General features: G+C 46.9%; 1 protein-coding gene across 1 annotated transcript in view; it reads left to right on the top strand.

The window, feature by feature from the left end:
* The window catches only part of smtnl (smoothelin, like), a 45486-nt gene that overhangs the window by 23374 nt on the left and 6425 nt on the right, over positions 1-15687 (top strand). The window lies entirely within an intron of this gene.

Here is a 15687-nt window from a genome sequence, read left to right as displayed (position 1 = left end):
TTACTCTCCCACCTTCCACTCTCTGGAAAGATGAGCTTATCCAAAACCCTCTTGCCCACGTCATAACTCGCACCGAGTCCCTTTTACCCATCACCTCTGTGTTCACTGACCTACACTGGGCTCAAGACCTGGCCACTTTTACAATTCTCACCCTTGTTTTCAAATCCCTCCATGACCTCCCCCTCCCTCTATAATCTCCTTCAGCCCTACAACCCTCTGAGATTTCTGCATTCCTCTAATTCTGACCTCTGGAGTATGCCTGATTTTAATGGCTCCACCATTGGCAGTCATGCCTTCAGCTGCCCTAAGTTTTAGAATTCCCTCCCTAAACCTCTCTCTCCTCCTTTAAGACGCTCCTTAAAGGTTTTTGTTCAGCTGTCCAAAGTTCTCCTTTATGTGGCAAAACTTGTTTGATAATGTTTCTGTGAAGAGCTTTGGGGCTATGTTCAAGGCCCTACATAAATTTAAGAGTGGTGGTTTCAGATCACTTTGGGGTCCAAAAAGAGGTGCAGGCAAGAGTGAGGGCTAAGAAATTCCTGGCACCTCCTGGGAATTCGGTTTGAGCTCATAAACTTCACAACCGTAAAGGAAAAGACCAGAGTGGACACAAAAATAAAGAGAAAGCCACAAATATCTCCACAAAGAATGAAAACTAATTCTCCACATTTACTGCTTCTTACAAGAGATGGGCTTTTTCCTCCTTCTAACTGAGCAGAATTTTAAGGGCTGCTTTTAACTCAGCTCGACAACAGAACAGGAGAGCTGGGTTTTTCTGAAGATTTGAACCCGACTCCCACGCAATGCCTTGTCAGTTGTTATTAAACTGATCACCAAATCTGTTTGAAGCATGAAAACCATTCACACTTCACTGCCCGGCCACTAAAATGATTAAGATAATCGCAGCAAGAATTGAAGGAGAGGGTTAGGAAAAGGTCGACACTGAGGGTAATTAGTGTATGAAATTCTTGATGACAAACTTCTGTTAAACTAGAATCAGTAGACTCTTGTAAAAGAGTTTCACATTGGTACTTGAAAAGGAATTGGGAATATTAAAGGGTGCAGGAAGTGAGGGGAGAGTGGGATTAGACTGGGTGGGATATTAAAGGGTATGGGAGTGAGGGGAGAGTGTGATTAGACTGGGTGTGATATTAAAGGGTGTGGGAGTGAGGGGAGAGTGGGATTAGACTGGGTGGGATATAAAAGGGTGTGGGAGTGAGGGAGAGAGTGGGATTAGACTGGTTGGGATATTAAAGAGTGTGGGGAGTGACTGGAAAGTGGGATTAGACTGGGTGGGATATTAAAGAGTGTGGGGAGTGAGGGGAGAGTGGGATTAGACTGGGTGGGATATTAAAGGGTGCGGGGAGTGAGGGGAGAGTGGGATTAGACTGGGTGGGATATTAAAGGGCGTGGGAGTGACTGGAAAGTGGGATTAGACTGGGTGGGATATTAAAGGGTATGGGAGTGAGGGGAGAGTGGGATTAGACTGAGTGGGATATTAAAGGGTGTGGGGAGTGAGGGGAGAGTGGTATTAGACTGGGTGGGATATTAAAGGGTATGGGAGTGAGGGGAGAGTGTGATTAGACTGGGTGTGATATTAAAGGGTGTGGGAGTGAGGGGAGAGTGGGATTAGACTGGGTGGGATATTAAAGGGTGTGGGAGTGAGGGGAGAGTGGGATTAGACTGGGTGGGATATTAAAAGGTGTGGGAGTGAGGGGGAGAGTGGGATTAGACTGGGTGGGATATTAGAGGGTACAGGGAGTGAGGGGAGAGCGGGATTAAACTGGGTGGGATATTAAATGGTGCGGGGAGTGAGGGGGAGAGTGGGATTAGACTGGTTGGGATATTAAATGGTGCGGGGAGTGAGGGGGAAAGTGGGATTAGACTGGGTGGGATATTAAAGAGTGTGGGGAGTGAGGGGAGAGTGGGATTAGACTGGGTGGGATATTAAAGGGTGCGGGGAGTGAGGGGAGAGTGGGATTAGACTGGGTGGGATATTAAAGGGTGTGGGAGTGAGGGGAGAGTGGAATTAGACTGGGTGGGATATTAAAGGGTGTGGGAGTGACTAGAAAGTGGGATTAGACTGGGTGGGATATTAAACGGTATGGGAGTGAGGGGAGAGTGGGATTAGACTGGGTGTGATATTAAAGGGTGTGGGAGTGAGGGGAGAGTGGAATTAGACTGGGTGGGATATTAAAGGGTGTGGGAGTGAGGGGAGAGTGGGATTAGACTGGGTGGGATATTAAAAGGTGTGGGAGTGAGGGGGAGAGTGGGATTAGACTGGCTGGGATATTAGAGGGTACAGGGAGTGAGGGGAGAGCGGGATTAAACTGGGTGGGATATTAAATGGTGTGGGGAGTGAGGGGGAGATTGGGATTAGACTGGTTGGGATATTAAATGGTGCGGGGAGTGAGGGGGAAAGTGGGATTAGACTGGGTGGGATAGTAAAGGGTGTGGGGAGTGAGGGGAGAGTGGGATTAGACTGGGTGGGATATTAAAGGGGACGGGGAGTGAGGGGGAGATTGGGATTAGACTGGTTGTGATAGTAAAGACTGTGGGGAGTGACTGGAAAGTGGGATTAGACTGGATGGGATATTAAAGGGTGTGGGAGTGAGGGAGAGAGTGGGATTAGACTGGTTGGGATATTAAAGAGTGTGGGAGTGAGGGAGCGAGTGGGATTAGACTGGTTGGGATATTAAAGAGTGTGGGGAGTGACTGGAAAGTGGGATTAGACTGGGTGGGATATTAAAGAGTGTGGGGAGTGAGGGGAGAGTGGGATTAGACTGGGTGGGATATTAAAAGGTGCGGGGAGTGAGGGGAGAGTGTGATTAGACTGGGTGGGATATTAAAGGGTATGGGAGTGAGGGGAGAGTGTGATTAGACTGGGTGTGATATTAAAGGGTGTGGGAGTGAGGGGAGAGTGGGATTAGACTGGGTGGGATATTAAAGGGTGTGGGAGTGAGGGGAGAGTGGGATTAGACTGGGTGGGATATTAAAAGGTGTGGGAGTGAGGGGGAGAGTGGGATTAGACTGGGTGGGATATTAGAGGGTACAGGGAGTGAGGGGAGAGCGGGATTAAACTGGGTGGGATATTAAATGGTGCGGGGAGTGAGGGGGAAAGTGGGATTAGACTGGGTGGGATAGTAAAGGGTGTGGGGAGTGAGGGGAGAGTGGGATTAGACTGGGTGGGATATTAAACGGTATGGGAGTGAGGGGAGAGTGGGATTAGACTGGGTGTGATATTAAAGGGTGTGGGAGTAAGGGGAGAGTGGAATTAGACTGGGTGGGATATTAAAGGGTGTGGGAGTGAGGGGAGAGTGGGATTAGACTGGGTGGGATATTAAAAGGTGTGGGAGTGAGGGGGAGAGTGGGATTAGACTGGCTGGGATATTAGAGGGTACAGGGAGTGAGGGGAGAGCGGGATTAAACTGGGTGGGATATTAAATGGTGCGGGGAATGAGGGGGAGATTGGGATTAGACTGGTTGGGATATTAAATGGTGCGGGGAGTGAGGGGGAAAGTGGGATTAGACTGGGTGGGATAGTAAAGGGTGTGGGGAGTGAGGGGAGAGTGGGATTAGACTGGGTGGGATATTAAAGGGGACGGGGAGTGAGGGGGAGATTGGGATTAGACTGGTTGTGATAGTAAAGACTGTGGGGAGTGACTGGAAAGTGGGATTAGACTGGATGGGATATTAAAGGGTGTGGGAGTGAGGGAGAGAGTGGGATTAGACTGGTTGGGATATTAAAGAGTGTGGGGAGTGACTGGAAAGTGGGATTAGACTGGGTGGGATATTAAAGAGTGTGGGGAGTGAGGGGAGAGTGGGATTAGACTGGGTGGGATATTAAAGGGTGCAGGGAGTGAGGGGAGAGTGGGATTAGACTGGGTGGGATATTAAAGGGCGTGGGAGTGAGGGGAGAGTGGAATTAGACTGGGTGGGATATTAAAGGGTGTGGGAGTGACTGGAAAGTGGGATTAGACTGGGTGGGATATTGAAGGGTATGGGAGTGAGGGGAGAGTGGGATTAGACTGGGTGGGATATTAAAGGGTGTGGGGAGTGAGGGGAGAGTGGTATTAGACTGGGTGGGATATTAAAGGGTATGGGAGTGAGGGGAGAGTGTGATTAGACTGGGTGTGATATTAAAGGGTGTGGGAGTGAGGGGAGAGTGGGATTAGACTGGGTGGGATAGTAAAGGGTGTGGGAGTGAGGGGAGAGTGGGATTAGACTGGGTGGGATATTAAAAGGTGTGGGAGTGAGGGGGAGAGTGGGATTAGACTGGGTGGGATATTAGAGGGTACAGGGAGTGAGGGGAGAGCGGGATTAAACTGGGTGGGATATTAAATGGTGCGGGGAGTGAGGGGGAGAGTGGGATTAGACTGGTTGGGATATTAAATGGTGCGGGGAGTGAGGGGGAAAGTGGGATTAGACTGGGTGGGATAGTAAAGGGTGTGGGAAGTGAGGGGAGAGTGGGATTAGACTGGGTGTGATATTAAAGGGTGTGGGAGTGAGGGGAGAGTGGGATTAGACTGGGTGGGATATTAAAGGGTGTGGGAGTGAGGGAGAGAGTGGGATTAGACTGGTTGGGATATTAAAGAGTGTGGGGAGTGACTGGAAAGTGGGATTAGACTGGGTGGGATATTAAAGAGTGTGGGGAGTGAGGGGAGAGTGGGATTAGACTGGGTGGGATATTAAAGGGTGCGGGGAGTGAGGGGAGAGTGGGATTAGACTGGGTGGGATATTAAAGGGTGTGGGAGTGAGGGGAGAGTGGAATTAGACTGGGTGGGATATTAAAGGGTGTGGGAGTGACTGGAAAGTGGGATTAGACTGGGTGGGATATTAAACGGTATGGGAGTGAGGGGAGAGTGGGATTAGACTGGGTGTGATATTAAAGGGTGTGGGAGTGAGGGGAGAGTGGAATTAGACTGGGTGGGATATTAAAGGGTGTGGGAGTGAGGGGAGAGTGGGATTAGACTGGGTGGGATATTAAAAGGTGTGGGAGTGAGGGGGAGAGTGGGATTAGACTGGGTGGGATATTAGAGGGTACAGGGAGTGAGGGGAGAGCGGGATTAAACTGGGTGGGATATTAAATGGTGCGGGGAGTGAGGGGGAGATTGGGATTAGACTGGTTGGGATATTAAATGGTGCGGGGAGTGAGGGGGAAAGTGGGATTAGACTGGGTGGGATAGTAAAGGGTGTGGGGAGTGAGGGGTGAGTGGGATTAGACTGGGTGGGATATTAAAGGGGACGGGGAGTGAGGGGGAGATTGGGATTAGACTGGTTGTGATAGTAAAGACTGTGGGGAGTGACTGGAAAGTGGGATTAGACTGGATGGGATATTAAAGGGTGTGGGAGTGAGGGAGAGAGTGGGATTAGACTGGTTGGGATATTAAAGAGTGTGGGGAGTGAGAGGAGAGTGGGATTAGACTGGGTGGGATATTAAAGGGTGCGGGGAGTGAGGGGAGAGTGGGATTAGACTGGGTGGGATATTAAAGGGTATGGGAGTGAGGGGAGAGTGTGATTAGACTGGGTGTGATATTAAAGGGTGTTTGAGTGAGGGGAGAGTGGGATTAGACTGGGTGGGATATTAAAGGGTGTGGGAGTGAGGGAGAGAGTGGGATTAGACTGGGTGGGATATTAAAGAGTGTGGGGAGTGACTGGAAAGTGGGATTAGACTGGGTGGGATATTAAAGAGTGTGGGGAGTGAGGGGAGAGTGGGATTAGACTGGGTGGGATATTAAAGGGTGCGGGGAGTGAGGGGAGAGTGGGATTAGACTGGGTGGGATATTAAAGGGTGTGGGAGTGAGGGGAGAGTGGAATTAGACTGGGTGGGATATTAAAGGGTGTGGGAGTGACTGGAAAGTGGGATTAGACTGGGTGGGATATTAAAGGGTGTGGGAGTGAGGGGAGAGTGGGATTAGACTGGGTGGGATATTAAAGGGTGTGGGAGTGAGGGGAGAGTGAGATTAGACTGGGTGGGATATTAAAAGGTGTGGGAGTGAGGGGGAGAGTGGAATTAGACTGGGTGTGATATTAAAGGGTGTGGGAGTGAGGGGAAAGTGGGATTAGACTGGGTGGGATATTAAAAGGTGTGGGAGTGAGGGGGAGAGTGGGATTAGACTGGCTGGGATACTAGAGGGTACAGGGAGTGAGGGGAGAGCGAGATTAAACTGGGTGGGATATTAAATGGTGCGGGGAGTGAGGGGGAGAGTGGGATTAGACTGGTTGGGATATTAAATGGTGCGGGGAGTGAGGGGGAAAGTGGGATTAGACTGGGTGGATAGTAAAGGGTGTGGGGAGTGAGGGGAGGGTGGGATTAGACTGGGTGGGATATTAAAGGGGACGGGGAGTGAGGGGGAGAGTGGGATTAGACTGGGTGGGATAGTAAAGAGTGTGGGGAGTGACTGGAAAGTGGGATTAGACTGGATGGGATATTTAAGGGTGTGGGAGTGAGGGAGAGAGTGGGATTAGACTGGTTGGGATATTAAAGAGTGTGGGAGTGAGGGAGCGAGTGGGATTAGACTGGTTGGGATATTAAAGAGTGTGGGGAGTGACTGGAAAGTGGGATTAGACTGGGTGGGATATTAAAGAGTGTGGGGAGTGACTGGAAAGTGGGATTAGACTGGGTGGGATATTAAAGGGTGTGGGAGTGAGGGAGAGAGTGGGATTAGACTGGTTGGGATATTAAAGAGTGTGGGGAGTGACTGGAAAGTGGGATTAGACTGGGTGGGATATTAAAGGGTATGGGAGTGAGGGGAGAGTGGGATTAGACTGGGTGGCATATTAAAGGGTGCGGGGAGTGAGGGGAGAGTAGGATTAGACTGGGTGGGATATTAAAGGGGACGGGGAGTGAGGGGGAGAGTGGGATTAGACTGGTTGGGATATTAAAGAGTGTGGGGAGTGACTGGAAAGTGGGATTAGACTGGGTGGGATATTAAAGGGTGAGGGAGTGAGGGAGAGAGTGGGATTAGACTGGTTGGGATATTAAAGAGTGTGGGGAGTGACTGGAAAGTGGGATTAGACTGGGTGGGGTATTAAAGGGTGTGGGAGTGAGGGAGAGAGTGGGATTAGACTGGTTGGGATATTAAAGAGTGTGGGGAGTGACTGGAAAGTGGGATTAGACTGGGTGGGATATTAAAGGGTCTGGGAGTGACTGGAAAGTGGGATTAGACTGGGTGGTATATTAAAGGGTATGGGAGTGAGGGGAGAGTGGGATTAGACTGGGTGGCATATTAAAGGGTATGGGAGTGACTGGAAAGTGAGATTAGACTGGGTGGTATATTAAAGGGCATGGGAGTGAGGGGAGAGTGGGATTAGACTGGGTGGCATATTAAAGGGTATGGGAGTGACTGGAAAGTGGGATTAGACTGGGTGGTATATTAAACGGTCTGGGAGTGAGGGGAGAGTGGGATTAGGCTGGGTGGGATATTAAAGGGTGCGGGGAGTGAGGGAAGAGTGGGATTAGACTGGGTGGGATATTAAACGGTATGGGAGTGAGGGGAGAGTGGGATTAGACTGGGTGGGATATTAAAGGGTGTGGGAGTGACTGGAAAGTGGGATTAGACTGGGTGGGATATTAAAGGGTATGGGAGTGAGGGGAGAGTGGGATTAGACTGGGTGGGATATTAAAGAGTGTGGGGAGTGAGGGGAGAGTGGGATTAGACTGGGTGGGATATTAAAGGGTATGGGAGTGAGGGGAGAGTGTGATTAGACTGGGTCTGATATTAAAGGGTGTGGGAGTGAGGGGAGAGTGGGATTAGACTGGGTGGGATATCAAAGGGTGTGGGAGTGACTGGAAAGTGGGATTAGACTGGGTGGGATATTAAAGGGTGTGGGAGTGAGGGGAGAGTGGGATTAGACTGGGTGGGATATTAAAGGGTGTGGGAATGAGGGGAGAGTGGGATTAGACTGGGTGGGATATTAAAGGTTTGGATGGGCTGTGTTGAATGGGGATCCTGTTTATAGACGATGGGACTTTAGCACAGGCATTAACACCCACTGCTTGCTGCAGAAATATGGGAAATGTTCTATCTATTTTCCCTTTCTCTCCGATGGAGCTGACTCTTGATGGGTGCAGCTCCCCAGGGACTCACCACTCTGTCAGTGGGTTACATGGAGATGGGAAACATTGTGCCTGATGAGCCTCATCATGTCCTAATGCAACATCCATACGCTCACTTTCAAGGCTGTTGTTTGACCTCAGAATCCTCCAGAGGTCAGAACACAAGAGTTAGGAGCAGTAGGCCATTCGGCCCCTTGAGCCTGCTCCGTCGGTCAATAGATCATGGCTGATCTGATTGTGGCTTCAACTCTACTTTCCTGCCTGTCTCCCATAACCCGCTTCTCCATTGTTGATCAAAAATCTGTCTAACTCAGCCTGGAATATATTCAATGATCCAGCCTCCACTGCTCCCTGGGGAAGAGAATTCCAGAGACTCAACGACCCTCAGATATAATTCTCCTCATCTCTGTCTTAAATGGGAGACCCCTTATTCTGAGACTGTGTCCCCTAGTTCTAGATTCCCCCACAAGGGGAAACATCCTCTCAGCATCTACCCTGTCAAGTCTCCTCAGGATTTTATATGTTTCAATAAGGTCACCTCTCATTCTTCTAAACTCCAATGGGTATTGGCCCAACATGTTCAATCTTTCCTCATAAGCCAACTCCTTCATCTCAGGGATCAGTCAAGTGAACCTTCTTTGAACTGCTTTTAATGCAATTATATCCTTTCTCAAGTCAGGAGACCAAAACTGTACACAGTGCTCCAGATGTGGTCTTACCAAGGCCCTGTACAGCTTCAGTAAAACCTCCCTATTTTTATATTCCATTCCCATTGCAATAAACACCAACCTTCCATTTGCCTTCTTAATCACATTCTGTACCTGCATATTAACTTTTTGTGAATAATGTACCAGGACAACAGATCCCTCTGTACTGTAGAGTTCTGCAATCTCTCTCCATTTAAATAATATGCTGCTTTTTTATTCTTCCTAAAAAGTGGACAGTTCTCATTTTCCCATATTATACTCCATCTGTCAAATTTCTGTCCACTCACTTAATTCTTTCTAAATTCTTTCATAGGCTCTTAACCTCCTCTTGTCAACTTACTTTCCTACCTATCTTGGTGTCATCAGCAAATTTAGCTACCATACATTCCCTTCATCAAAATCATTGATATAGATTGTAAATAATTGATGCGCCAGCACTGATCCCTGTGGCACAGTACTCGTTACAGCTTGCCAATCTGAAAATGACCCATTTAACTGCAAGTACTGTTCAAATTCAAAGTCTCATCCAGGGGCCTAAGCAGGGAGATAGAAGCTATCCACTGGCAGTAGCTGAAATAGTTAATTAAGGAAACTAGGTTGAACTGGTTTTGCTGTACCTGAGCTCAGCTAGTCTCTTTGTTTAGAACATATAAATTCAGACATTCTCTATGCAACCAGTGAGGGTTTGGTGAGCTGAGGGAGTTCTGTGAGGAGGGGAGGGAGTTGCTCCTTTGCTTTTTCTAACTTTTTCACCCCTGAGGAACTGGCTCTACTACAGGGGAAGAAGCTAGACATTTGGTGAGTATCTGGTAAGTGGTCAAGGTCTATTCTATTCCTAAGGTTTAAAATAGTACAGAAATTTGTGATAAGATTAATAAATATATAAAAGAAAATAAATAATTGAATAAAATAATTAGGTAATTAATTAAAGCACATAGGTATGACAAGACAGGTGATGTGTCATGGCTGCAGCATGTGGGAGCTCCTGGATACCAGTGTTGTCCAGGACAAGCACGTCTGCAGTAAGTGTGTGCGGCTTGAAGAGCTTCGGCTCAGAGTCATTGAGCGGGAGGCTGAGCTGCAGACACTGCGACAAATAAGGGAGGGGGAAAGCTACCTGGACAATTTGTACCAGGAGGCAGTCATACCCGTTAGGATAGGGTATTCTGATTTGGAAGGTGGTCATGGACAGGAGGGTGTGACTGTTGCTGAGGTAGGTAAAGGGACCCAGAGGGCAGGAGTGTCAGCCTCTGCAATTGTCCAAAAAGTTTGAGGTTCTTTCACCTTGCTTGGATGAGAGTGGGGCTGCAGGCTGGATGAGAGTGGGGCTGCAGGCTGGATGAGAGTGGGGCTGCAGGCTGGATGAGAGTGGGGCTGCAGGCTGGATGAGAGTGGGGCTGCAGGCTGGATGAGAGTGGGGCTGCAGGCTGGATGAGAGTGGGGCTGCAGGCTGGATGAGAGTGGGGCTGCAGGCTGGATGAGAGTGGGGCTGCAGGCTGGATGAGAGTGGGGCTGCAGGCTGGATGAGCAAACTGACCATGGTACTGTGGTACAGGAAGTCATTCAAGTGGGGGGAGCAAAAAGGAATGTAATGGTAGTAAGGGATAGTATACTGAGGGGGGTTGACACAGTTCTCTGTAGCAAACAATGAGAGTCCAGACATCTATGTTGCCTGCCCGGTGCCAGGGTTTGGGACATCTGCTCAGGACTGGAGAGAAACCCGCAGTGAGATGGGGAGGATCCAATGGTCGTGGTCCATGTAGGTACCAACGACATAGGCAGGATGAGGAAGGAGGCTTTGTATAGTCAATATGAGGAGCTAGGCACCAAATTAAGCAGAACCTCAAAGGTTCTAATAATCTCTACATTATTACCTGAGCCACGTGCAAACTGACATAGGATAAATAAGATTGGAGAAACGAATGCGTGGCTCAAAGACTGGTGTGGGAGAAGTGGGTTCCAGTTTGTGGGGCACTGGCACCAATACTGGGGAAAGTGGGATCTGTATTGTTGGGATGGTCTACACCTGAGCCGTGCTGGGGCTGGTGTCCTCACGAGTTGCATAACTAGGGAAGTGGAGAGGGTTTTAAACTGAATAGAGGGGCAAGGAATCATATTAGGGAAGATGTGGTAAACCAAAGAGTAGAGACAAGGCAAGAGGGAAAGGTATTAATATGGGAAATGATAAACAGAACATGACAGGAAGGGACAGAGTATAAATCCATGAGTAAATCAGCAGAATACAAATGTAAGAGCAAGTCAACAGATAAGGCTAGACACTACAAAAATAATAAAAGTACAAAACTAAAGGCTCTGTATCTAACCACACATAGCATTCGAAACAAAACAGATGAACTGATAGGGCAAATAGAAATAAATAAGTACGATCTGATAGCCATTACAGAGATTTAGCTATAGGATGACATAGATTGGGACCTGAATATTGAAGGGTACGTGACATTTAGTAAGGACAGGAAGTTAGGAAAAGGTGGAGGGGTGGCTCTGTTAATTAATGATGGTATTCGCACATTAGAGAGGGATGACCTAGGTTCAGGAAAGCAGGATGTAGAAGCAGTTTGGGTTGAGATGACGAATGATAACAGCAAGAAGTCACTTCTGGGAGTGGTGTACAGGCCCCCTAATTGTAACTATACAGGAGGACAGAGTATAAAAGAGATAATGGGAGCTTGTCAGAAAGGTGCAACAATAATCATGGGGGATTTTAATCTACATGTAGACTGGAAAAATCAGATGGGCAAAGGTTGCATTGATGAGGGGTTCATAGAATGTTTCCAGGATAGTTTCTTAGAACAGCATGTTCTGGAGCCAACCAGAGAGCAGGCTATACTAGACCTGGTATTGAGCAATGAGATAGGATTAATTGATAACCTCCTAGTGGAGGCACCCTTAGGTAGCAGCAATTATATTATGATTGAATTTTACATTCATTTTGAGGGAGAGATGAGTGTGTCCAAGACTAGCATTTTAAATTTAAATAAGGGCAATTATAAGGGCATGAAAGCAGAGCTAGCTAAAGCGAAATGGCAAATGAGGTTAAGGGATAGGTCAATAGAAGTTCAGTGGCAGACATTTAAACTGATATTTCAAAACACAGAATAGATACATTCCAACGAGAAAGAAAAATTCCAAGGGGAGGACCCACCATCCGTGGTTAACTGAAAAGGTTAAAGACAGTATCAAACATAAAGAAAAATCATATAATTGCACAAATACGGGTAGGTCAGAAGATTGGAAAGAATATAAAGAACAGCAAAGAATGACAAAAAGGTTAATAAGGAGGGGAAAATCAGAGTTTGAGAGAAAGCTAGCTAGTGATATAAAGACGGGCAGTAAGAGTTTCTATAGATATTTAAAGAGAGTTAACAAAGTGAATGTTGGTTCTATCAAAAGTGTGGGGAATTAATAATGGAAAATAGGAACATGGCGGATGAATTAAACAGGTAATTTTGCTTCGGTCTTCACTATAGAGGACACAAGTAACATCCCAAAATTGGCTGTAAATAAAGAAATGGAAGGGAGGGAGGAACTCAGGAAAATTACAATCACCAGAGAAGTGGTATTGAGCAAATTGTTGGAGCTGCGGGCTGACAAATCCCCAGGTCCTGTTGGATTTCATCCTAAGGTCTTGAAAGAAGTGGCTAGTGAGATAGTTGATGCATTGGCTTTAATTTTCCAAAATTCCCAAGATTCGGGGAAAGTTCCATTAGATTGGAAAGTAGCAAATGTAACTCCTTTATTCAAAAAGAGCGGGAGACAGAAAGCAGAAACCTATAGGCCAATTAACCTAACATCTGTCCTGAAGAAGATGCTGGAAAGTATTATTAAAGAGCAGGGCACTTAGAAAAATTCAAGGGAATCAGGCAGAGTCAAAATGGCTTTGTGAAAGGGAAATCATGCTTAACCAATTTATTGGAGTTCTTTGAATAGTCACATGTGCTGTGAATAAAGGGGAACTGGTAGATGTACTATACTTAGATTTCCAGGATGCATTTGATAAGGTTCCTCATCAAAGGTTATTGCGGAAAATAAAAGCTCATGGTGCAGGGGGTAACATATTGGCATGGATAGAAGATTGGCTAGCTAACAGGAAACAAAGTTGGCATAAATGGGTCTTTATTCTGGTTGGCAGGGTGTGATGAGTGGTGTGCCACAGGGATTTGTGCTGGGGCCTCAACTTTTTACAATTGATATAAATGACTTGGATGAAGGGACTGAAGATATAGTTACTAAATTTGCTGATGACACAAAGATAGGTAGGAAAGTAATTTGTGAAGAGGACATAAGGAGGCTACAAAGGGATATAGATATAGATATAGTTAAGTGAGTGGGCAAAGATCTGGCAAATGCAGTATAATGTGGGAAAATGTGAAATTGTCTATTTTGGCAGGAAGAATAGAAAAGAAGCTTATTATCTAAATGGTGAAAGGTTGCAGAGCTCTGAGATTCAGAGGGATCTGGGTGTCCTAGTGCATGGATCACAAAAGGCTAGTATGCAGGTACAGCAAGTAATTAGGAAAGCTAATAGAATGTTGCCTTTTATTGCGAGGGGAATTGAATACAAAAATAGGGAGATTATGCTTCAGTTGTACAGGGCACTCGTGAGACCACATCTGGAGTAGCGTGTACAGTATTGGTCTCCTTATTTAAGGAAAGATGGAAATGCGTTAAAAGCAGTTCAGAGAAGGTTTACTAGACTAATACCTGGAAAGGGTGGGTTGTCTCATGAGGAAAGGCTAGACAGGTTAGGCTTGTATCTACTGGAGTTTAGAAGAGTAAGATTGATTGAAACATGTAAGATCCTGAGGGGTAGATATGGAGAGGATGTTTCCTCTCATGGGAGAATCTAGAACTAGGGGTCACTGTTTAAAAATAAAGGGTCACTCGTTTAAGACAGAGATGAGAAGAAATTTTTTCTCTCAGAGGGTCATGAGTCTTTGGAACTCTCTTCTTTAAAAGGCAGTGGAAGCAGAGTCGTGGAATATTTTTAAGGTAGAGCTAGATAGACTCTTGATTGACAAGGGGGTGAACAGTTATCAGGGGTAAGCAGGATCGTGGGGTTTGAAATTGCAATTCAATCAGCTATGATCTTATTGAATGGCGGAGCAGGCTCGAGGGGCCTACTCCTGCTCCGAATTCAAATGTTCATTTATCCTGGCTCTGTGGGACACTAAGGCCAATTTTGATGGGACTGGCTGCCTTCTGTCTTGTTAAATGCCCAGAGACCAGTGTTTTTCTATACTGGTTAAAAAGCCTATCTTATCTGGAGCAACTTGTGGTCTGAGTCAGGTCGTTACTTCAAGATGGTTTATGTTATGTACGCTATATACAGGGTGAGGGACTAGGTAGTCACACCTCTTTTGAATATTCCATCTGCTGTACAATCTCACACACATGACTGATGTCATTGCTACATCATGATCTTCATCACTCAGCAGCATAACTGTTCTATTAACCCATTATACTACAACCAGGAATGAAAGCTGGCATCTGTGTGGAGTGAGGGGCACAAATCTGGCACATTAAACTATTCAGCTAGAGAGCTCACTCTTGCAGAGATTTTTCAGGTAGCTTAATATTCTAGGACACAACCCATAATTCCTCAGGGTAGTGTGGTAGGCCCAACCATCTTCAGCTGCTTCATCAATGACCTTCCTTCCATCATAAGGTCAGAAGTGGGGATGTTCGCTGATAATTGCACAATGTTCAGCACCTTTCGTGATTCCTCAAACGCTGAAGCAGTCCATGTCCAAATGCAACAAGTCATGGATAATATCCAGGCTTGGGCTGATAAGTGGCAAGTAACACTCACGCCACACAAGTACCAGGTAATGACCATGTCCAACAAGAGAGAGTCTAACCATTGCCCCATGATGTTCAATGGCATTACCATCACTGAATCCCCCACTATCAACATCCTGGGGATTATCATTGACCAGAAGCTGAACTGGACTAGCCATATAAATACTATGACTACAAGAGCAGGTCAGAGGCTAGGAATCCTGTGGTGAGTAACTCACCTCCTGACTCCCCAAAGCCTGTCCACCATCTACAAGGCACAAGTCAGGAGTCTGATGGAATACTGCCCACTTGCCTGGATGAGTGCAGCTCCAATAACACTCGAGAAGCTGGACACCAACCAGGACAAAGCAACCCACTTGATCAGCACACCATCCACATTCACTCCCTCCACCACTGATGCGCAGTGGCAGCAGTGTGTACCATGTACAAGATGCACTGCAGGAACCCACCAAGCCTCCTTAGACAGCACCTTCCAAACCCACGACCACTACCATCTAGAAGGACAAGGGCAGCAGACAGACGGGAATACCACCACCTGGAATTTCCCCTCCAAGCCACCCCACCATCCTGACTTGGAAATATGTCGCCATTCCTTCATTGTCACTGGGTCAAAATTCTGGAACTCCCTTCCTAACAGCACTGTGGGTGTTCCTACACCACATGGGCTGCAGCAGTTCAAGTAGGGAGCTCACCACCACCTTCTCAAGGGCAATTAGGGATGGGCAATAAATTCTGTCCTAGCCAGCGACACCCACATCCCATGAATGAATAAAATAAAGCATCCTGTACATCCTACAGGCAGATTTTAGGAAGGTAGGAAGAATGTGGCGTCATTCGAGAGAGTGCAGAAAAGATTCATGAGAATGGTTTGTGGCATGAGGAACTTCAGTTATGAAGGTAGGTTGGAGAAGTTGGGACTGTATTCTTTGGAGAAGATTAAGAGATTTGATAGAGGTGTTCAAAATCATGAGGGGTCTGGACAGAGTAAATAGGGAGAAACTGTTCCCATTGCCGGAAGGATTGAGAACCAGAGGGCACAGATTTACGGTAATTGGCAGAAGAACCAATGGCGACATGAGGAAAAAGTTTTCACGCAGCGAGTGG

Source organism: Cetorhinus maximus, chromosome 9 (genome assembly GCF_964194155.1).
Source record: "Cetorhinus maximus chromosome 9, sCetMax3.hap1.1, whole genome shotgun sequence".
NCBI classification, from domain to species: domain Eukaryota; kingdom Metazoa; phylum Chordata; class Chondrichthyes; order Lamniformes; family Cetorhinidae; genus Cetorhinus; species Cetorhinus maximus.
Note: the sequence above shows the minus strand (reverse complement) of the source record. Positions and strands in the feature narration are given on the sequence as shown.